We start from the raw sequence: 22,342 nt of genomic DNA, 5'->3' as shown, positions 1-22,342 counted from the left end.
TATTAAAATATAGCCCGAAATGAGTCCAATTTGTGGACTAATCAGATGTTTACGGGCTTGCTCGTTTAGGAGTTCATCTTATGAGCATATCAGATGGTGGTGTGACAATTCAAAATGGATCAGAATCTTGTTTGGTAGGGGAAGTTAAGGAAAAGTAAGACAGTGATCCGATATTGCTCCAGCTTAAGGGTGCAGGCCATCAACAAAGAGTTGAGGTTTTCTCCCAAGGGAGAGATGGTGTGCTTCGCTATCAGGGCCGACTATATGTTCCTAATATGGGTGAGTTGAGACAGAAGATTTTTGCAGAAGCCCATAACTCCAGGTATTCTATTCATCCTGGCGCCACTAAGATGTACCATGATTTATGGGAAGTCTTTCGGTGGAATGGCATGAAGGGGGATAGGGGGATATAGCAGATTTTGTGGCTAACTGCCTCAATTGTCAGCAAGTGAAGGTAGAACATCATAAACCATGGGGTATGACTCAAGAGATCGACACTTCTACTTGGAAGTGGGAAGTGATCAACATGGATTTCATTACAGGATTACCTAATACTCGCAAATAACATGACTCCAGTTGGGTTATAGTTGACAGAGTTACTAAGTATTCTCACTTTTTCGTGGTCAAAACTACAGATTCGGCAGAGGACTACGCCAAGCTTTACATTAATGAGATAGTTAGGTTGCATGGGGTTCCTTTGTCTATCATCTCAGATAGAGGTCCTCAGTTTACCTCTCATTTCTGGAAGTCATTTCAGAAAGGTCTTGGTACTCAAGTTAATCTTAGTACAGCATTTCATCCACAGACGGATAGTCAGGCAGAGCGTACAATTAAGACCTTAGAGGACATGTTTAGAGCTTGTGTGATCAACTTCAAGGGTAGTTAGGATGATCATCTTCCTCTTATAGAGTTCGCCTACAAAAAAAGGTACCATTCCAGCATTCAGATGTCCCCTTATGAGGCATTGTATGGCATAGATGTAGATCTCCAGCCGATTGGTTTGAAGTAGGTGAAGCAGCCTTGATAGGGCCAGATTTGGTTCTTGATGCTATGGAGAAACTTCAACTCATTAGAGATAGACTTAAGACAACCCAGAGTCGCTAGAAGTCTTATGCAGATGTAAGGAGATATTGTAGGCCCTTACCGGATCTTGAAAAGGATTTGTAAAGTAGCTTATGAGTTAGAGTTGCCAGCATAATTAGCAACAGTGCATCCAGTCTTTCATATTTCACTATTGAAGAAGTGTGTGGGTGATCCAGCATCCGTATTGCCATTAGAGAGTGTGGCCATGCCATATAGCTTTTTTTATGAGGATGTATGAGTTGAGATTCTTGATCGTCAAGTTAGAAGGTTGAGAAACAAAAAAGTTGCTTCAGTCAAGGTTTTGTGGAGGAGACAGTCCGTAGAGGGAGCTACTTGGGAAGCAGAAGCAGCCATAAAGTCCAAGTATCCTAACCTCTTTCCTTTTGATTCCACCCCAGCCTGAGGTAATAGTTCCTCTTCAGTTCTTTAGTCATTCATGCGTAGAATCAGTCTTAGTATCATGTTCCTTCAGTTTGTACTTGCATTTTTAGCATATTTGCATTTTTTGGAACTTAGTTCAGTTAGAAGTCTGTTTCAAGTGTTTAGTGGTAGGGTTGCAGCTCATCCCCTCCATTTCAGCTAGTTTAGTCTTCATTCGAGGATGAATGGTCCTAAGGGGCAGATAATGTAACACCCCGTATCTGAAACCTCAAAAATCACACCTAGAAAAAAAGTTGTAGAAAACTTGCCTGAAGCAATGAACCATGATAGGGTTCACGGACCGTGACAGGGACCACGGTCTGTTGCCTGCCCGTGGTGGGGAGTTGGACTCCACCAGGCCCATGAATTAGACCACGGGACCCTTCACGAGCCGTGGTCTTGATGATGGGCCGTGGGGGCATCCGTGTAGACTTGGGTAATAGGCCCCCTAGACTAGCCCTCAGACCCTCAAGCCAAAGTGAGGTCCACGAGGACCTTCACAGTCTGTGGTCCTCCACATTGCCTGTAGTAGGGTCTATGAAGGCCAGCCAGTAAGCCCTCAGACCTAAGCCTCTAGACCTAACCCAGTGAGGACCACGGGGACCTTCACGGTCCGTGGTCCTCCACACAGGTCGTGGTAGGGGATCGTGGATCAGAAGCCAGAACCCCCAGCTCCTGGACCTCAGACCACGACCAACTTCACAGTTCGTGGTCCCTTTCACGGTCCGTGGAAGTGTCCATGGTCAGTCCCGGCTGCAACTTAAGTCAGGGGTCTTTTGGTCTTTTCCTATTTTGTTGGACTCCTAAACTACGTCGTTTTAACTCTAAACTATATGGTTTTGATTAGTTTTAGCCTAGAAACATAACTAAAACTTACCTAAGTCAGATTTTTTAACAAAAACTTAGAAATTTATAACGTAAAGAGAAGGGAGAGGCGACCAACCCTAGTTCAAGAACGGAGCAAGATTCCATCAGTTCCAGCCCCAAAATCGAAAGATTTTCCGTGGAATTCGTCACCAGGTATGTGGGATTTCACTAGTGGGTTTCTTTCACCCATTAGGTTCCTAGAATTCAGTCAGATTCTTGATTCCATTATTATAACTAGACTAGGGTTTCTAGAACTCCAGCAGAATATCATGAACTAGTTAATTTAATGTTCCGAATCCGATTATCATGTTATTACTCACTTTCTCATATAATATTCAGAACCCTAGTTGTATATATTTGTTAGTTCACGAATTATGGATGCTAGGTAAGATTATTCAGTTATTACAGATATATCCATGCTTCAATTTACGAAAGTTACATTATCAGTCATAGTTAGTGCATTCTCAGTTTGCATGTCAGTTTTGAGCTATCTAGTATATTACAGAAATTCAGTCTTAATGTTTTAATAATTTAATCTATTGGGAGTAGCATAATACTGATTTGGACTAGGGTCAGGTACCCATATAGTCCCAGAACTACGAGCCATATGGGTTGTAAGTCCCCTCTGTGAGCATCACTTTAGTGATCACGCCAGCATGCCTCTATACCTCTCGCAGGGTATATTGGGTCCTCTCGATGGGGCGTATACATCGGACTCCACATTTAGCTCATGTGGTTTTATTATCGGTTATTAGTAGCTCCCAAAGTTCAGTCAGACTCCATTGCATTGACCACATTTCAGTACAGTCAGTATTTGGTCTCAGTATGTTATAAATTGGTCATTGTATTTAGTTAGCTCAGTATTCAGTATCTATATCATTTTCATATTATGTTCTTGCTTTGTTGCTTGTTCAGTTATATGTTTATTTCAGCTTTACTCTATCCTACATGCTCAGTACCTTTCAAGTACTGATGCATACTCTACGCTACATCTTCTCGTGATGTAGGTCCAGGTTCTCAGCATCGGAATCACGCTTAGATTGGTTCCCGATCTCCAGTTCAGCAGTATCAGTGGTGAGTCCTTATTCTTTGAGGACAATAGTCATCTTATCTTTTCTGTATTTTAGTCTCTTAGTTTCAGTTTTGCTAGACTTAGCTAGGACATGTCCCAGTATTTCTAGTCAGTTAAAGACTATTTTTAGACATAGTTAGATTCAGCTTAGTATTTGAGTTTGGTATTTCTTTTGTATTAAACTCTCACATTTGAAATATTCAGTTTTAGGATATGGGTATTCCCCATAATTTCAGACTTTCATTATTATTTAGCTTCCGCATCAGTTATTATTATTTTTAGTATTCTCATGTCATGCCAACAAGGTTAGCTTGGGGTCACCTGTGATCGTAGGTCCCGTGTCCGCGTCTCGGGGGTAGGTCGGGGCATGACAGCATCATAAAACAATGCAGGCCAAATGGAGTCAGTACATGGAATGTACGAGCATGAGAGGGGAAATCTAAAAGATGACATAAGCATGAAGTGAAATTGAAGAAACAACTTACCTCGTCTCAACTCAATTCAACCTCAAATCAATTCAATATAACGCAATAACAGTAATGAAATATAAAGAAAAGCTTTTAAAATAGTTGGTGATAACTCAATGTATTGGAAAATACAATATAGCTTAGTTTGTATGCAAAAATACAAAGTAAACTTTGTTTGGGAGATTCCCTAATCGACAACCATCACTATGAGCTATGTGATGATACAGCGTCTAGCCCACACTTCAAGAATTGTCATATACTTTGTTGGGGAATAGAACTCCTCAACTATGTGGATCCACTAGTCTATGCTAAAAAGCAGTAAGGAATCATCTAAAAATTATAACCCTTTCTACCCACGTTGGCTACATGGTTTATGATGCTTGTGAGTTGTTAAAATTCTCCCCCATATCGGTGCTCAATACTACTCCTGAAATAAAACTTAGTTCATATGTTTTAAAGAAAACATTTCCTCTTCCTCAAGTTTGATATTATTACTCAAAATGTTTCTCTAAAAAGAGATAGTACTCTAAACTTCTCATGAACTCTTTTGGAAATCGGTGTTTCCTGTCATCTTAATTATAAATACATTTGCTCTTGGGAATACTTAGTTCCCATATATCATTTTAAATAAAATGAACTAAACTCCACCTTTCCACAAACTCAAATTCTCAAGTCTTAAAACAAGTTTATAAAGGTTTTCAAAAGACTTCTCAAAAGACTCGAAAGAACTCTCAAGGCTTGACTCTTAACTCTACCTTGAATTTGAATTATGAATTCAAGGTTATGATTCATGTTATAAATGATTTATAGATTTTTAGAAGTAGTTTAGAGTAGTTAGAATCAATAGGGAGTAAATGAACCCTTTGAAAGAACTCAGGCGGGCTAAACGATGGAGAACAGGTGGGGGCACCCAACCCTGACGCACTGAGTGGCGCATTGGTAGCGCATCGCCCCAGGTACCTCCCAGAAAACCCGACGAATTTTCCTCTTCAATTCTTTGCCTTAATTTCAAATAGTTTCTTCCCCAATCACTTAGATTTGAATTCCCAACATAAGTACACGATAATATACTCAAAACAAACCTTAAATCACTAACTTTTATCTCAAGAACTCATATAAATCCCAACAATCAAGATTACGAATGGAATTTCAAGAGAACTCATTAAGAAGTCAAATCCTTCACTTTTGAGAACGAAATTGCATTAAAATCGCATGATTGGTGTGTGGGTGAACAAATCCAACACTATGAGAACTCACATACCTCTTAGCGATCAAACCCTTAGCGAAACAATCCTCGAATCGCAAGAAAACTTGATGAACGCCTTGAACCTGTCTCTTTTCTACTCTTTTTTCTTCTTGAACTTTCTTCTAAAACCCTAAGCGCAATTAGGTTTTTAAAACTTACCCAAATCAGATTTGACCCCAAAATAATACGAAAAACATTTTAATCTGATTGAGTCAGGAAAAGACCAAAATACCCCTCACATTTTTGGTTAACTTTCTTTAACTAGATAGCCTAACTTCAAACAGGCATATCTCCCTCATACAAGCTTGAAAATTAGCAAACTCAGTAGTGTTGGAAAGAGGATTTCAATACCATTCATTTGATATCTTATGGGCCACCTAACTCACCCTATATTGAAAGTTATGGTCATTTGATGTTGACCCAAAAGTCACAACTCAAGCATAACTTGGAAATTTTCAGATTTGGCTATTTCCAATTTAGTTCTTTCTAAATTTAGCTCTTTCCAATATGGGATGTTACAATATAGCTCTCATGGTCTTATTGTCGATTAAAGCTAAAATCCCACAAAATGACTATATTTCATAAAAACTTTTCTTATGTCCCTTATTTCAAATGCATTGAATATATCTTGTGAATTTCATGTTTTGCCTCTTTAAGCTTTTAAATATTCAATATTGATCATGTTTTATATGTTTTAAGTCATTCATGTTACCATGTCTATTTTATACATATTTCCCCATACTTAGTACATTCCATGTACTAATGTACATTTGTACCTACATTATTTCACTAATATAGGGTCTGACACTCGTACTTCTCATACTTGTGGCAAGTTGGTTCCATTGGCTTTGAAGATTGGTGAGTCCTCATGTTCCGAGGATTAAGATACTTTTATAGCTTTATGTCATTTCTGTTTTCAGAGTTTTAATGTGATGTATGGGTTACGTCTCAATCACTTTTCTTATGATGTAATAGATGACTTATTGAAACTTATGTTAGACTTCCACTTTTTCAAACTCCGTTGTGATATAAACTATGATTTTGAACTCTTTACTTCTATTATCTTGCATAATGTATTCTAAGTGGCTTGTGTAGGGCCTCTTGGGGTCCTATTCTCAATGTTATGCCTAGGGTATATTTTGGGACATGAAAAACTTGGTATTCAGAGTACAAGGTTTGGAAAGGTCCTAGGATGTCTCATAAGCCACGTCAAGTAGAGTTATGTTCATGAGTGTGCAGCGCCAGATTTATGAATAAGAGGCTATAAGATGTTTAGGAAATTCTACTTATTTTATCATTCTAAAGTCATGTGATAGAGTTTAACTGTATATGTTTCTCTCTTAATCCTTATACGATGCTTTTCAGAATATGTCATCTCGAAGAGCATACGTGAGGAGGAATTTGAATGAGAATGTTGAATGAGAAACCCCTCAAGCTCCTCAAGAATCTCCTCAAGTTTCAGCTGATCTTTTGGCCAAACAAGTGACTATTATGGAGTTTTGATGTCACGCCCAGAAGCTACCCCCTTGACGTAACACGGGACCTAGGATCACGAGTGACCCCAAGCTAACCTTGAGTCTAGCATATCATGAACATACTAAAAATAACTAAGAAAATATTAATTAAGCGGAACCTAAATCAACAAATATTTGATATGGGAACAAAACCCAAATAGTCTGAATGTAACTATGAAATCATAAGAGTTTAGTTATAAGTGAAACAACCACTTAACAACTCAAGTTGAATCTACTACTATGTCTGAAAAGCCTCTACTGAATTGAGTTACTGGGACATGCCCCCCAGCTAAATCTAACATAACTGAAACTATAGTAATAACTAAAATGAAAGAATGTCTATTGTCCTCGAAATATGAGGACTCACCACTGAAGTTGTTGAATGAGGACCGAGAATCGATATAAGTGTGATCTGGATGTTGAGTACCTGAACTTACATCATGAAAGGATGTAGCACAGAATATGCGTCAGTACATTGTACTGAGCATGCATGATATAAATACTAAGCAAACAAATCTATATGAGCTGAATAAAGCATAACTGAGCAATGACATAATCTGAGCAAGAATATAAATATTGAAACATAACTGAAAAGCTAAGTTGAATGCAATGACAAAGTACTAATCATGAAGATAACATGTTGAATTGTATACTGATATAACTGCTGAAAACTTGGTCAAAAGCACTAAGAATCTGACTATGGGAGCTATTATTAACTTACATAAACCATGTGAGCTAAACGTGGAGTCCGATGTATATGCCCCATTGAGAGGACCCAATATACCTTGCCAGGGTATAAAGGCATGACTGGAGTGATCACTAATATTGATTCCCAATAGAGAGGGACTTATAATCCTATGTGGGCATGTCGTTCTGGGACTATGAGGGTATGCTGAACCCTAATCTAACTCGGTGCTACGTCTACTCCCAGTTGAATACATATGAAGCTAAAATGTAACTGAAATACTGAATAGCTTAAAATACTGACATATAATCTGAGAATGCAATATTTATATAACGATAATGTGACATTCGAAATCTGGAGCATGATTATCTGTTTAACTAACCTAGCAAGTATAAATCATAAACTAAGAGAATTTATACAAACTAGGGTTCTGAGTTTCATACAAGGAATTAAGCAACGTTTCCAAGAAAGCATGCTATTTAGACTATGTATTATATAGTAGCTAAAATCACAATAAATTCCCAAGATTTTACAAACCCTAGGTCTAAACAAGCTATGTATAATCATGGAACTAACAGAATTCTAGGGACCTATTGGATGAAAGGAACCCACTAGTAAAATCCCACATACATGGTGATGAAATCTACGGAGAAATCCTTTGGATTTTGGCGTTGAAACTTAAAGAACAATGTTGCTTGTTCTTGAAAGAAATTGACGCCTCTTTCTCTTCTTTCGTTATAATTTGGATGATTTTTGGAGAATGAGGGTTCTAGGTATGTCTGACTAGGTTATTAGGCTTACACTAAGCAAAATGACGTAGTTTAGGCATCAAACGACATAGTTTAAGTGCCTAATGCATAGGCAAAAGGACCAAAATGACCCTGACTTAAAACTGGCGAGTGACATCTACTACAGGAACGATGGGCCGTCGTTTGAACTACCAACCGTCATTTGGGATCGTCAATCGTGCACTACCCGACAAGGATTCACTAAAACGAGGATAACTTTTTTATCTGAGCTTGGATTGTAGCAAACTTGTTGGCGTTGGAAAGAGGGTTCAATTATCTTTAATTTGATAGGTCATGGGCCATCTAATTCATTTTGTGCTAAAAGATTTGACCGTTTGAAGTTTACCCAACAACCATTTTTCTTTAAATAGTTGTTGACCCTCACCTACGGTCCGTAGGTCCAACCACGGACCGTACAGCTCGGCTGTGGGTGGGATCAGAAACCATAAAAATTTGGAGCCCAACGACAGACCCCACCAACGGTCCGTGAGACCCCACCTACAGACCATGTGTCAAACCACGGACTGTCAGTGGTTTCCTTGGTTCTTGCACCAGGTCCTAGAAAGCTGCATTTTTTCTATTTTCTCAAATCTGAGGTGTTACAATATCTCCTCCTTGGGAACATTCATTCTCGAATGAAGCCTAAACAAGCTGAGTATAGAGCGAAGGAGCTGCAATCCCTACCACTTAGTACTAGAAGCTGATATCTAACTGCACTGAGTTCCATGAACATGCAAATATGCTGAAATGCAAGAATAACTCAGTAAACAAGATACTGAGACTGAATTACACAAGAGTAAACTGATAGACTGGAGAGGAACTATTACCTCAAGATGAAATGGAATTAGAAGGGAAGAAGTGAGGTACTTGGCCATCATAGCTGCTTCTGCTTCCCAACTAGCTCCCTCTAAGGACTGACTCCAAAAAACCTTCACTGAAGCGACTTCCTTATATCTCAACCTACGAACTTGATGGTCAAGAATTTCAACTGGCACCTCTTGATAAGTGAGACTATCTTTCACAGCCACACTCTCTAATGGTACTATTGATGCCAAATCACCCACACACTTCTTCAACAAGAAAATGTGAAAGATTGGATGAACCGTTGCTAGTTCTGCTGGCAACTCTAACTCATAAACCACATTACCAACCATTTTCAAGATTTTGTAACGACATGTATATCTAGTACTGAGCTTCCCTTTCTTGCCAAATCTCATCACCCCTTTCATAGGTTAAACCTTCAGGAAAACCTAATCATCAATTTCAAACTCTAAGTCCATTCTTTTCACATCTGCATAGGACTTTCTGATGAATCTGTGTTGTCTTTAGTCTATCTCTGATGAGTTGAACTTTCTCCATAGCCTCATGAACGAATCTGGCCCAATTAAGGCCGTTTCACCTACTTCAAACCAACTAATTGGGGACCTAAATCTACACCCCATAAAGTGCCTCATACGGGGACATCTGAATACTGGAATGTAAGCTATTATTATAGGAGAACTCTATGAGAGGTAGGTGATCATCCCAACTACCCTTGAAATTAATCACGCAAACTCTCAACATGTCCTCTAGGTCTGAATGGTACGCTCTGCTTGACCATCCGTCTGTGGATGCAATGTTGTACTGAGATTTACCTGAGTACCAAGACCTTTATGGAATGATTTCCAAAAATTAGATGCAAGCTGAGGACCTCTATCTGAGATGATTGACAAGGTAACCCTACGCAACCTACTATCTCATTGATGTAGAGTTTGGCGTAGTCCTCCACTAAATCTATAATCTTGACAGCCAAGAAGTGAGCAGACTTAGTGACTCTGTCTACTATCAGCCAAATGGAGTCATGTTGTCTGCGAGTACGAGGTAAACCCATAATGAAGTCCATGTTTATCACTTCCCACTTCCATGTATGAATGTTAATATCTTGAGTCATACCTCATGGTTTTTGATGTTCTACCTTAACCTGTTGACAGTTAGGACACCACAAAATTTGCTATGTCCCTTTTCATGTTGTTCCACCAAAAAACTTCCCGTACGTAGATCACAATACAACTTAGTGGCACATGGATGAATGGAATACCTAGAGTTATGAGCTTATGTAAGGATCTGCTGCCTCCATTCACATACATTAGGAACACATAAGCGACCCTGGTAACGAATCACACCATCTCCCCCTTGGATAAAACCTGAACTTTCTGCTGATGAACTGCACCTTTCAACTGAAGTAATATAGGATCACTATCTTGTTTTTCCTTAACCTTCACTAACAATGAAGATTCTGACCCATTCTAAACTATCACACCACCATATGATGTGTCCATAAGGCAAACTCCTAAGAGAGCAAGCCGGTGAACATCTTTGGCTAACTCATTCTTTTCTTCCTCAACATGTGTTGCACTACCCATAGACAGTCTGCTAAGAGCATCAACCACTACATTGGTCTTACTAGGATGGTAAAGCACATTTGTGTCATAGTCTTTGAGGAATTCAAGCCATCTCCTCTAATGAAGATTCAACTCTTTTGGGTGAACACATACTGGAGGCTCTTATGATCTGTAAACACATCAACATGAACACCATACAAGTAATGTCTCCAAATCTTTAGGGAAAATACTACAACTGCAAGCTCGAGGTCATGAGTCGGGTAGTTCTTCTCATAGACCTTAAGCTGTTTAGAAGTATAAGTTATAACCTTACCTTACTGCATCAACACACAACCTAGGTCGATCCTGGATGCATCACAACAAATTACATACCCATCTAAACCATCTTCTAGAGTCAAGACATGAGTTGTAGTCAACCTAGTCATCAGTTCTGAGAAACTTTTCTCACACTCATCTAACCACTGAAATTTGACCTTTTTCTGAGTCAACTTGGTCAATGGAGAAGCTATGGATGAAAATCCTTCAACAAACCTCCTATACTATTCGGCCAAACCTAAGAAACTGTTGATACCTGTTGGAGAGGTGGGTCTGGGCCAGTGTTGTACTACCTAAATTTTCTGAGAATCAACACAGATTCCTTCACTGGATACCATATGACCAAGGAAAGCGACTGACTGTAACCAGAATTCACATTTGCTGAACCTAGAATAAATGAGGATATCATTGATATAGACGATAACGAAAAAGTCCAAATATTGTTTGAACACCCTATTCATTAAGTCCATGAAAGATGCAGTAGCATTTGTTAGTCCAAAAGACATAACTACAAATTAATAGTGACCATATCGAGTCTTGAAGGTTGTCTTCTGGATGTCACTATCACTGAGTCTAAGCTGATGATAGCTAGATCTGAGGTCTATCTTAGAAAAGCAACTAGCACCCTGAAGTTGGTCGAACAAATCATCAATCCTGCGGATGGGATATTCATTATTGATTATGACTTTATTCAACTGTAAATAGTCAATACACATTCTGAGGGAACCATCTTTCTTTTTTATGAACAACACTGGAGCACCCCATGGAGAGATACTAGGTTTGATAAAGCCCTTATCTGGAAGGTCTTTCAACTGCTCTTTCAAATCCTTAAGCTTGGGTGGACCCATTCTGTAAGAAAGAATCGAAATAGGCTGGGTATATGGGAGGAGATCTATTCCAAGGTCAATTCCCTTCCGGGAGGAACTCCAGGAATATCTTCTGGAAACTCATTTACTACCGGGACTAACTCAAGAGTTGAGGTTTTAGATTTTGAATCCTTAACCCGAACAAGATGATAGACATACCCTTTGGAGATCATCTTCATGGCCTTAAGGTAAGAGATGAATCGACCCATAGGAAGTGAGCTACTACCCTTCCATTCTAAGACTCGCTCATTTGGAAACTGAAATAGAATGATCCTAGTTCTACAATCGGTTGAGGCATAATAGGAATGTAACCAATCCATGACTAGAATGATATAGAAATCTACCATTTCTATCTCTACAAGGTCTGGTGAGGTGACTTTCTGAGAGACTGTGACAGGGCATTTCTATATACCCGTCTAGCTATAACTGGGTCACCAAATAGAGTAGAGACTGAGAAGTGTTCTGAGAGAGTTTCTGGACTGACAGCAAAGTTTACTGCTATATAGGGAGTTACAAAAGACAGTGTAGCCCTGGATCTAACAATGCATAAACATCTAAATGAAAGACTCATAACATAACAGTGACCACATCAGGAGAATCTTCTTCGTCCTAGAGAGCCTGGAGAGCATACAACCTTAACTGGCACTGAATGCCACCTGTACCAGATGAAGCACCCTGCTGAGTTGGGCGACCAGTCATTGCCCCTGTCTGGCAGAAGGGTAATCCTTCAACCTATGGCCATACTAACCACACCTAAAATACCCCTCTCAGCCAGCAAGACACTCACACAGATGGTTCGTACCACACTTTGGAAAAGTTGGGAAAGTCATGTTACCTGAAGTACTCACCTAAGACTTAAATCATGATGCCCTAACTTTCTGATCCTACCGAAACCTAGGGGATGGAGCACTATCTAATGAAGGTGTTGGGGTTATACTTCTTTGCTGAAACTGTGAACGATTCTTGCCACCCAACTTTTGTTGTGAGTATTCATAATTTCTTGTTTTGGCCTTTTGTTGTCTTTAGCCATTTACCTAAGCTTATCTCCCTCAACCTGATGAGCATGAGTCATTAGTTTAGAGATATCCATATCCCCTAGAAGCATAGCATTCCTGCACTCGGTCTTCACTAGATTGGATACCCCAAATAGGAACTTACTCATTTGTGCCCTTTGATCGGCAACCATGTGTGGAGTATACTTGGAGAGCTGGGTGAACTTCATCCCATACTCCTGGACTAACATTGAACCATGCTTCAAGTTCATAAACTCTTGCACCTTGGCTTCTCTCAACTCCGTTTGGAAGAAACTGCCCAGAAAAGCTCTAGTAGAACAATCCCAATTCACAAGAGTTACAGCTACACCCGTGTTTTCTTTCTACTGAGTGAACCAGATATGAGCCACATCCTTAATTTGGTAGGATGCCAGCTCCACCATGTCATTTCCAATCACTTGCATCACCTCTAGGATCTTCCTGACTTTCTTGATGAATTTTTGTGGGTCCTCACCAACCTTCGACCCTAGAAACTCAGGCGGATTCATTCGAACCAAGTCTTGAACCCTAGCTGCAGCTGATCCACCATTAGTGTTTGCAGGAAATGAGGCCTGCTGACTGTTCTGATTGGCCACACTCTAAGCCATGAGCTGAATCGCATTTCGAAACACTGCATTCGTAACCTCATGGTTTAAGAATGTAGGAACTACTTTAGCATTGCATGCATTAGCATTCCGTGCGTTAGCTCTATGAGGAGGCATGATCTAAAATGCATAACGACGAATTAGAAAAGAGAAGTTTGATCATACCCACGCATGATAAGAATAGCAAAGAAAGTGAAGTTTTTTCATAGAACACTTCATAGCCTCACCCTCATAGATGTGGCGCGCTTCACACCCATGAAACAGACTCTACTAAGTGCGGCTTTTAGACACCCTAGGATTCTTGAACCCAATGCTCTGATACCAAGTTTGTCACACCCAGAGGCTACCCCCATGACGTAACACGGGACCTAGGAACACGAGTGACCCCAAGCTAACCATGAGTCCGGCATATCATTAACATACTGAAAAGATAACTAAGTATAAATGAATTAAGCAGAAGCTAAATCAATAAATATCTTATTTGAGGACCAAACCCAATTAGTTTGAATGTAAATATGAAATCATAAGAGTTTAGTGATAACTTAAACACCCACTTAACAACTCAAGTTGAATCTAGTACTATGTATGAAAATCCTCTACTGAATTGAGTTATTGAGACATGCACCCCAACTATTTCTAACAAATCTGAAACTAAAATAATGAGTAAAATGAAAACATGTCTATTGTCCTCGGAATATGAGGACTCACCACTGAAGCTGTTGAATACGGATCAAGAATTGATCTAAGCTTGATCTGGATGCTAAGTACATGAACCTACATCATGAAAGGATGTACCGCAGAGTATGCGTCAGTACTTGGAATGTACTGAGCATGCAGTATATAGATACTAATCTTAACAAAGCATAACTGAGCAATGACATAATCTGAGCAAGAATATAAATACTGAAACATAACTAAAAGTTAAATTGAATGCAATGACCAAGTACTAATCATGAAGATAACATGTTGAACTGTATACTGATATAACTGTTGAAAACCTGGTCAAATGCACTAAGAGTCTGACTGTGCGAGCTACTATTAATCGACATAAACCACGTGAGCTAAACGTGGAGTATAGAGTATACTCTTCATTGATAGGACCGAATATACCTTGCCAGGGGTATAAAGGCATGACTAACTGATCACTAATACTGATGCCCAACAGAGGGGACTTATATTCCTACACGGGCACGTAGTTCTAGAACTATGACCGTACGCTAAACCCTAATCTAACTCGATGCTCAATCTACTCCCAGCTAAATACATATGAAGCTAAAATTTAACTAAAATACTGAATAGCTAAAAATATTGACATGCAAACTTAGAATGCAAAATTTACATACCGATAATGTGACATTCGAAATCTGGGGCATGATTATATGTGTAACTAACCTAGCAAGAATAAATCGTGAACTAAGAGAATTTATACAAACTAGGGTTCTGAGTTTCATAAACGAAATTAAGCAACATTTCCAAGAAAGCATGTTATTTAGACAATCGATTATATAGCACTGAAATCACAATAAATTCCAAAGATTTTACAAACCCTAAGTCTAAACAAGCTATGTAGAATCAAGGAACTAACTGAATTCTAGAGACCGAGTGGATGAAAGGAACCCACTAGTGAAATCCCACATACCTAGTGTTGAAATCTACGGGGAAATCCTTTGGATTTTGGGCTTAAACTTGGAGAACACTGCTACTTGTTCTTGAAAGAAATTGGCGTCTCTTTCTCTTCTTTTCGTTCTAATTTGGATGATTTTTGGAGAATGAGGGTTTTGGGTATGTCTGACTAGGTTATTAGGCTTAGACTGAGCAAAACAAGGTAGTTTAGGCATCAAACGACGTAGTTTAAGTGCCTAATGCCTAGGGAAAAGGACCAAAATAACCCTAACTTAAAACTAACGAGTGCCATCTACTATAGGAACGACGGACCATCTTTTGAATTACCAACCGTCATTTGGGGTCATCGTTCGTGCTCTGCCCAACAGGGCTTCACTAAAATAAGCATAACATTTTCTTGCGAGTTTGGATTTTAGCAAACTTAGTGGCGTTGGAAAAAGGGTTCAATTATCTTTAATTTGATAGGTCATGGTCTACCTAATTCATTTTGTGCTAAAATATATGACCATTTGAAGTTGACCCAACAACCATTTTCCTCTAAATAGTTGCTAACCCTCACCTACGGCCAGACCTATGATCTGTAGATCTAACCACGGACCGTACTGATCGACCATGGGTGGGATAAGAGACCATCAAAATTTGGAGCCCAATGACAGACCCCACCTACGGACTGTGTGTTAGACCACGGACCATCGGTGGCTTCCGTGGTTTTGGTAGCAGGTCCTGGAAAGCTGCATTTTTTTCTTTTTTCTCGAATTCGAGGTGTTACATTTGAGCTGATTGTCAAGTGTCGGCTCATGCCATGAACCTCAAGGCAATAAGAATTTGTGGTCCCCATGAACCTAAATGTGGGTACGGTGGAAACTAGAATGAGGGACTTCACTAGAATAAATCCGTCGGAGTTTCATGGTCCAAGGTTGAGAAAGACCCTCAAGAGTTCATTAGTGAGGTGTATAATATTTTGATGATCATGGGTGTGATGCCAATGGAAAAGGCGGAATTGGATGCTTATCAACTTAAGGGTGTTTCTCAAGTTTGGTTCAACCAATGAAAGGAAGAGAGTGTTGTTGATACGGGTCTCTTGATTGGGAAAAGTTTAAGGTTGTTTTCCTTGATATGTTCTTTTCTATTGAGATGAGGGAGGCGAAGGTACTTGAATTCATTAACATTCGTTAAGGAAATATGAGTGTGAAGGAGTATGCATTGAAATTTACTCAATTAACCATCGTCAAGAAAATAGGAGTATGGTTGCCGATTATAGGGCAAAGATGAGTAAGTTTGTTTCAGATGTATCCGAAATGGTGGTTAAGGAATGCTTTACCGCCATGCTAGTTAAGGAAATGAATATTTCTCATCTAATTATTCATTCTCAACAAAATGATGAAGATAAGCTTAACGAAAGGTCTAGGGAGGCAAAGAGAGGCAAAGACCAGTGATGGGGACTTTTCATATTCAAGGTGCAATTAACATGGTCGTTCTAGGTTCCAGTAAAGGTTTTCCAGTCAAGTTTCTTCCAATAATTGGGCTCCTAAGTTCAACAAAGATAGTGTGTATAACCCTAAGCCTCAAAGAGGAAATGGTGGTGGAAATGGATCTTCGGTTTCCGCAGTCCAAAAGTGTGGCAAAAGTCATCCAGGAAAATGCTTCATGGGTACAAATAATTGCTTTGGTTTTGGTAAAAGTGGTCACTGCTTGAGATATTGTTCGTATAGAATTGACAAGGGAAAGGATGGTAGGCAAGTTCCGCCAAGTGGTTCGGGTTCAAGTGCTCCAAAGAAAAATTGATTCTATGCACTTCAAAATCATCATGATCAAGATGGTTCTCCCGATGTTGTTACCGGTATGTTGAAAGTCTTTCATCTTGATGTTTATGATTTGCTTGATCCTGGTGCTACCTTATCTTTTGTGACGCCATGTGTGGCCATCAGATTTGATATTTTTCGGATGTTTTGTTGGATCCTTTGTTTGTCTCTACTCCTTTTGGTGAATCTATTGTGGCTAAAAGAGTCTATATAAATTGTCCTATCCCTATATCATATATTCACTCGTGTTGATCTAGTGGAGCTTGATAAGTTAGATTTCAATGTTATTCTTGGTATGGATTAACTTCATTCTTGTTATGCCTCTATAGGTTGTAGAACCTGAGTGGTCAAGTTTCAGTTTCCAAATGAGCCTGTCTTAGAGTGGAAGGGGAGAAATTATATTCCTAAAGGTTCATTTGTTTCTTGTCTTAAGGCTAGGAAAATTATTTCTAAGGGTTGCATGTATCATCTTATGCGAGTTATGGATACAGATTCTGGAACCCCTATCTTTGAGTCGGTCCCCATTATAAATGAGTTTCTGGAAGTGTTTCTCGATGATTTACCCGGTGTTCCTCTCGAAAGGGAAATAGACTTTTGTATTGACCCTCTCCTAGATATGCAACCTATCTCTATCCCTCCTTACCATACGGCTCCGAGAGAACTTAAGGAATGGAAAGAGCAATTCAAGAATTTGTTGGATAAGGTTTCATCCGGCCGAGACTCTCTCCATGGAATGCTTCAGATTTTTTAGTTCGTATGAAGGATGGTTCACTTCGCATGTGTATTTATTACCGGCAATTGAACACTGTTACCATTAAGAATAAGTATCCTCATATCAGAATAGATTATTTATTTTGTCAACTCCAATGAGTGATTTACTTCTCTAAGATCGACTTTCGGTCTGGTTATCGCCAATTGAGGGTGAAAGAAAATGAAATTTCGAAGACATCTTTTCAAACTTGGTACGGTCATTATAAATTTTTGGTAATGTAATTTAGTTTGACTAATGCTCCGGCCGCATTCATGGACTTAATGAATAGGGTGTTTAAACAATACCTTCATATGTTTGTGATTAGGCTTATTGATGACATCTTGATTTACTTGAGAAGTGAGGATGAGCATGTCGACCATTTGAGGATTGTAATGCAAGTCCTCCAGGACCAACAACTATTTGCAAATTTCAGTAAATGCAAGTTTTGGTTGAGATCTTTGGCTTTTCTTGGTCACATTATTTCTGGTAAGGGTATTGAGGTAGATCCTAAGAAGACGGAAGCGGTTAAAAGTTGTCCTAGGCCCCTATCCCCATTTGATATTCAAAGTTTCTTGGGTTTGGCTGGTTATTATAGAATATTTGTGAAATGGTTTTCTTTGATTACCTCTCCATTGACGGCATTGACCCTAAAGAAAGTTAAGTTCTTATGGTCAAAAGTATTTGAAAAGAGTTTTCAAGAACAGAAACATAGACTTACCTCCGCTCCGGTGTTGACTTTACCAAAAGGGTCTGATGGGGTTGTAGTTTATTGTGATGCTTTAAGGATTGTACTAGGGTGTGTCCTTATACAAAATGAGCAGGTTATTTCTTATGCTTCAAGGCAATTTATGTTTCATGAAAAGAACTAGCCTACTCATTATTTGGAACTAACAGCAGTTTTTGTTTGCCTTAAGGATTTGAAGGCATTATTTGTATGGTGTTCATGTTGATGTTTTTACCAACCAAAAAGGTTTACAATATGTGTTCAAGCAAAAGAACATAAATCTTCACCAAAGGAAGTGGCTTGAGTTGCTAAAGGATTACGACCTGAGTGTCCTCTATCACCACGGCAAGGCGAATGTACTGGTGGATACTCTTAGTCGACTATCAATGGGTAGTGTTACTCATGTTGAGGATGATAAGAAGGAGTTAGTCCGTGATTTTCATAGATTTGCCCGATTGGGTGTTAGTTTGGTTAATTTTAATGAAGGTGGTGCTATTGTACATAATGTTTCAGAATCGTCCTTTGTGTCGGATGTGAAATCCAAGCAAGGTGTTGATCCAATTTTGGTTGAATTGAAAAAAGTGGTGCTTTAAAAGTCTGTTGAGGCTTTCTCCCAAGAGGGAGATGGTGTGTTTCCATACCAAGGTCGATTGTGTGTTCCCAATGTCAATGACTTGAGATAGAAAATCTTATCATAAGCTCATAGTTATTGGTATTCCATTCACTCGGGAGCCACCAAGATGTACCATGACTTGCGGGAGGTCTATTGGTGGAATGGGATGAAGAAGGATATTGTGAAATTTGTGGCTAAGTGTCCTTATTGTCAACAAGTGAAAGTTGAGCATCAAAAGTCGAGAGGTTTTTCCCAAGATATCAGTATTCCTACTTGGAAGTGGAAAGATTTCAATATGGACTTTATTTCTGGTTTACACCGCACTCGACAACAATATGACTAAATTTGGGTTATTATAGATCGTATGACGAAGTCGGCTTATTTCATTCCCGTCAATCTTTCTTATTTCGCTGACGATTATTCTAATTTGTATCTAAAGGAAATGGTTAGGTTTTATGAAGTGCCCCTATCCATTATCTCTGATCTTGGTATCTAATTTACTTCTCAATTTTGGAAGTCTTTCCAAAATGGTGTTGGTACTCGTGTTAAGCTTAGTACGGTCTTTCGTCCTCAAACTGATGGGCAAGCGGAGCGTATTATCTAAACTTTGGAAGATATGTTGAGATCTTGTGTGATTGACTTCAAGAATAATTGGGATGAACATTTGCCTTTGATTAAGTTTGCTTATAATAATAGTTATTATTCAAGCGTTGGTATGGCTCTATTTGAGGCTCTTTATTGTAGGAGGTGTAGATTTCCTATAGGGTGGTTTGAAGTTGCTGATATTTCTTTGATAGGTCTTGAGTTGGTACATGAGGCTATGGAGAAAGTTTGGCTTATTAGAGAAAGGTTGAAAACGTCTAAAAGTCAATAAATTCCTATGCCGATGTTAGAACGAGAGATCTTGAGTTTGATATAGATCATTAGGTCTACTAGAAAGTTTCACCTGTAACACCTCGAAAATTTGATATATGAATAAAAAAAAGAGAAGGGCAAAAGCACGGAAGGGTCCACGGGACGTGAAGAGGACCATGACCCATCACCTTGCTCGTGGAGTTGCACCCAACCAAGGTGAGGGACCACGAATGCCTAGACGATCTATCAAGCTTCACTCGGACCATGAGGTCATCCGTGAAAAGGGGCACAGCACCCCAAGCTACTGTGAAAGACCAAAAACTCATAAACGGTCTGTGAAAGACCAAAAACTCCTAAACGGTCTGTGAAACTTCACACGGACCGTGAAGTCTTCCATGAAAGGGACTTAGCTACTTTTGAGTTTTGGGTAAGCTTATAATGATCATATCTCTCAAGACAAACTATATTAGGTAACCCGTGACCTATCAAACTAAAGATCTTTGAGTCGTCTTTCCAAAGCCACTAAATTTTCCTAATTCCGAGCCAGGAGTAAAAAGTTGTGCTCAATTTAGTGAAGCCCTGTCGGGCAGGGAAAACATAACGACCCACTAGACGGGTTGTGATGCTTTAAACGGCCCATGAAGCCCTCTTGAAGTCACTTCATCAGCTTTTAAGTCAGGGTCGTATTGGTCTTTTCCCTTATGTGTTTAGTACTTAAACTATGTCATTTAGTACTTAATATACGTCATTTTACTTCATCTAAGCCTAGTAAAATAGTCACAAACTACCTAAAACCCTCATTCTCCTAAAATCATATAATTTAGAAAGTAAAGAAGAGAAAGAGGCGGCAGTTTCTCCCAAGAACAACCAGAGGTCTTCTTCAAGTTCAGACCCAAAATTCAAAGGATTTCTCTGTGGTTTTCCTCACCAGACATGTGCAATTTCACTAGTGGGTTCCTTTCACCTATTAGGTCCTTAAAATTTAGTCAATTCTTATGTTTCTCCATAAATTGTTCAGACCTAGGGTTCCTAAATCTGAGAGATCCATTGAAATTTAGTTGTTATAATTTCTATGTTATTGATCACATGTTTTATGGAGAATTAGTATAGTTCCATGTATAGAACTCAGAAACCCTTTCAGTATTTCATGAATTATACTTGCTAGGCAGATTAGTCAAACAATCATGCTTCAGAATAAGACTGGCATGTCTTTCACTACATGTATGTTGCATTCTAAAATAATTATCACTATTTTGAGCTACTCAGTATTTCAGTTGAATTTTAGCTTTACATTCAACTTCGACTAGACTTAGCACTGAGTTGTACTAGGGTTCAGCGTACCCTCAAGTTCTAGAACTACGTGCCTCTGTAGGTTCATAATTCCCCTTTGTTGGGCATCAGTTTTAGTGATGACACCACAGTCATGCCATCATACCCCCATAAGGTATAGTTGGTCCTCTCGATAGGGCATATACATCGGGCTCCACAGTTAGCTCACGTAGTTTATATCGGTTAATTGTATCTCCTACAATGAGATTCATGTTCCATTAACCATGTATTCAGTATTTACGTTAGTATTTAGTTCAGCATGTTATTTTTATTATTAGTACTTTCTTATTGTATCCAACTAAGTTTTCAGTTATGCTTCAATATATCTATTTCCATGTTTAGTTGTTATATTGATCAGCTTAGCATATATCCTGCATGCTCAGTACATTCAAAGTATTGATGCATACTTTTCTGCTACATCATTGTATGATGTAGGTTCAGGCACTCAGCATCCACATTGCGCTAAGCTCAACTTCTTGTCCGTACTCAACAGCTTCAGTGGTGAGTCATCCTAGTTCGAGGACAATAGACTTGCTTTACTTTCCAATCTTTACATTTCAGTTTTAGTCTTGTTAGAGTTAGCTGGGGTCATGTCCCAACAACTCAAGTCAGTTAGAAACTTTCAGACATAGAGTAGATTCATCTTTAGTTGCTAAGTGTTGTTTTAGTCATCATTATACTCTTCATATATTTGATATATTTAGACTTGTTGGGATTTTCCCAATTTCAGACATTAACTGATTTCAGCTTACGCGCGGTGCTTGATTTAATTTAACTCGTATTGATATGGCAGGTCATGGGTTTGCTTGGGGTCACTTGTGACACTAAGCACCGTGTCGCATCTTGGGGGCAGCCTCGGGTATGACAAACTTGGAATCAGAGCATCAGGTTCAAGAGTCCTAGAGTTTCTGAAAGTTGCACTAAGTGGAGTATCTTTCATGAGTTTAAAGCGCTCCACACTTATGAGGGGAGGCTACGAGGTGTTCTACCAAAAACTTTACTTCCTTTGCTATCCCTATCATGCGTGAAGTGTGATTCCATTTCTTATTTCTAATCAGTCATTAGGCATTTCAAATCACGCCTCCTCGTAGAGTTAACACATGGAATGCTAATGCATTCAATGCTAACGCAGTTCCTCCCGTCTTGAACCATGAGGTTACAAATGCAGAGTTCCATAATGCGATCCAGCTATTGGCTCAGATAGTAGAAAATCAGACCAATGAGTAGGCCCTAGTTCCTGCAAACCTCACTGGTAGATCAGCTATAGCAGAGTTTGAGACTTTGATCGTATGAATCCAAAATAGT

Source organism: Solanum tuberosum, unplaced genomic scaffold (assembly GCF_000226075.1).
Source record: "Solanum tuberosum cultivar DM 1-3 516 R44 unplaced genomic scaffold, SolTub_3.0 scf00455, whole genome shotgun sequence".
NCBI lineage: Eukaryota > Viridiplantae > Streptophyta > Magnoliopsida > Solanales > Solanaceae > Solanum > Solanum tuberosum.
The sequence above is the reverse complement of the archived record's forward strand: the minus strand, read 5'-3'. Positions refer to the sequence as shown.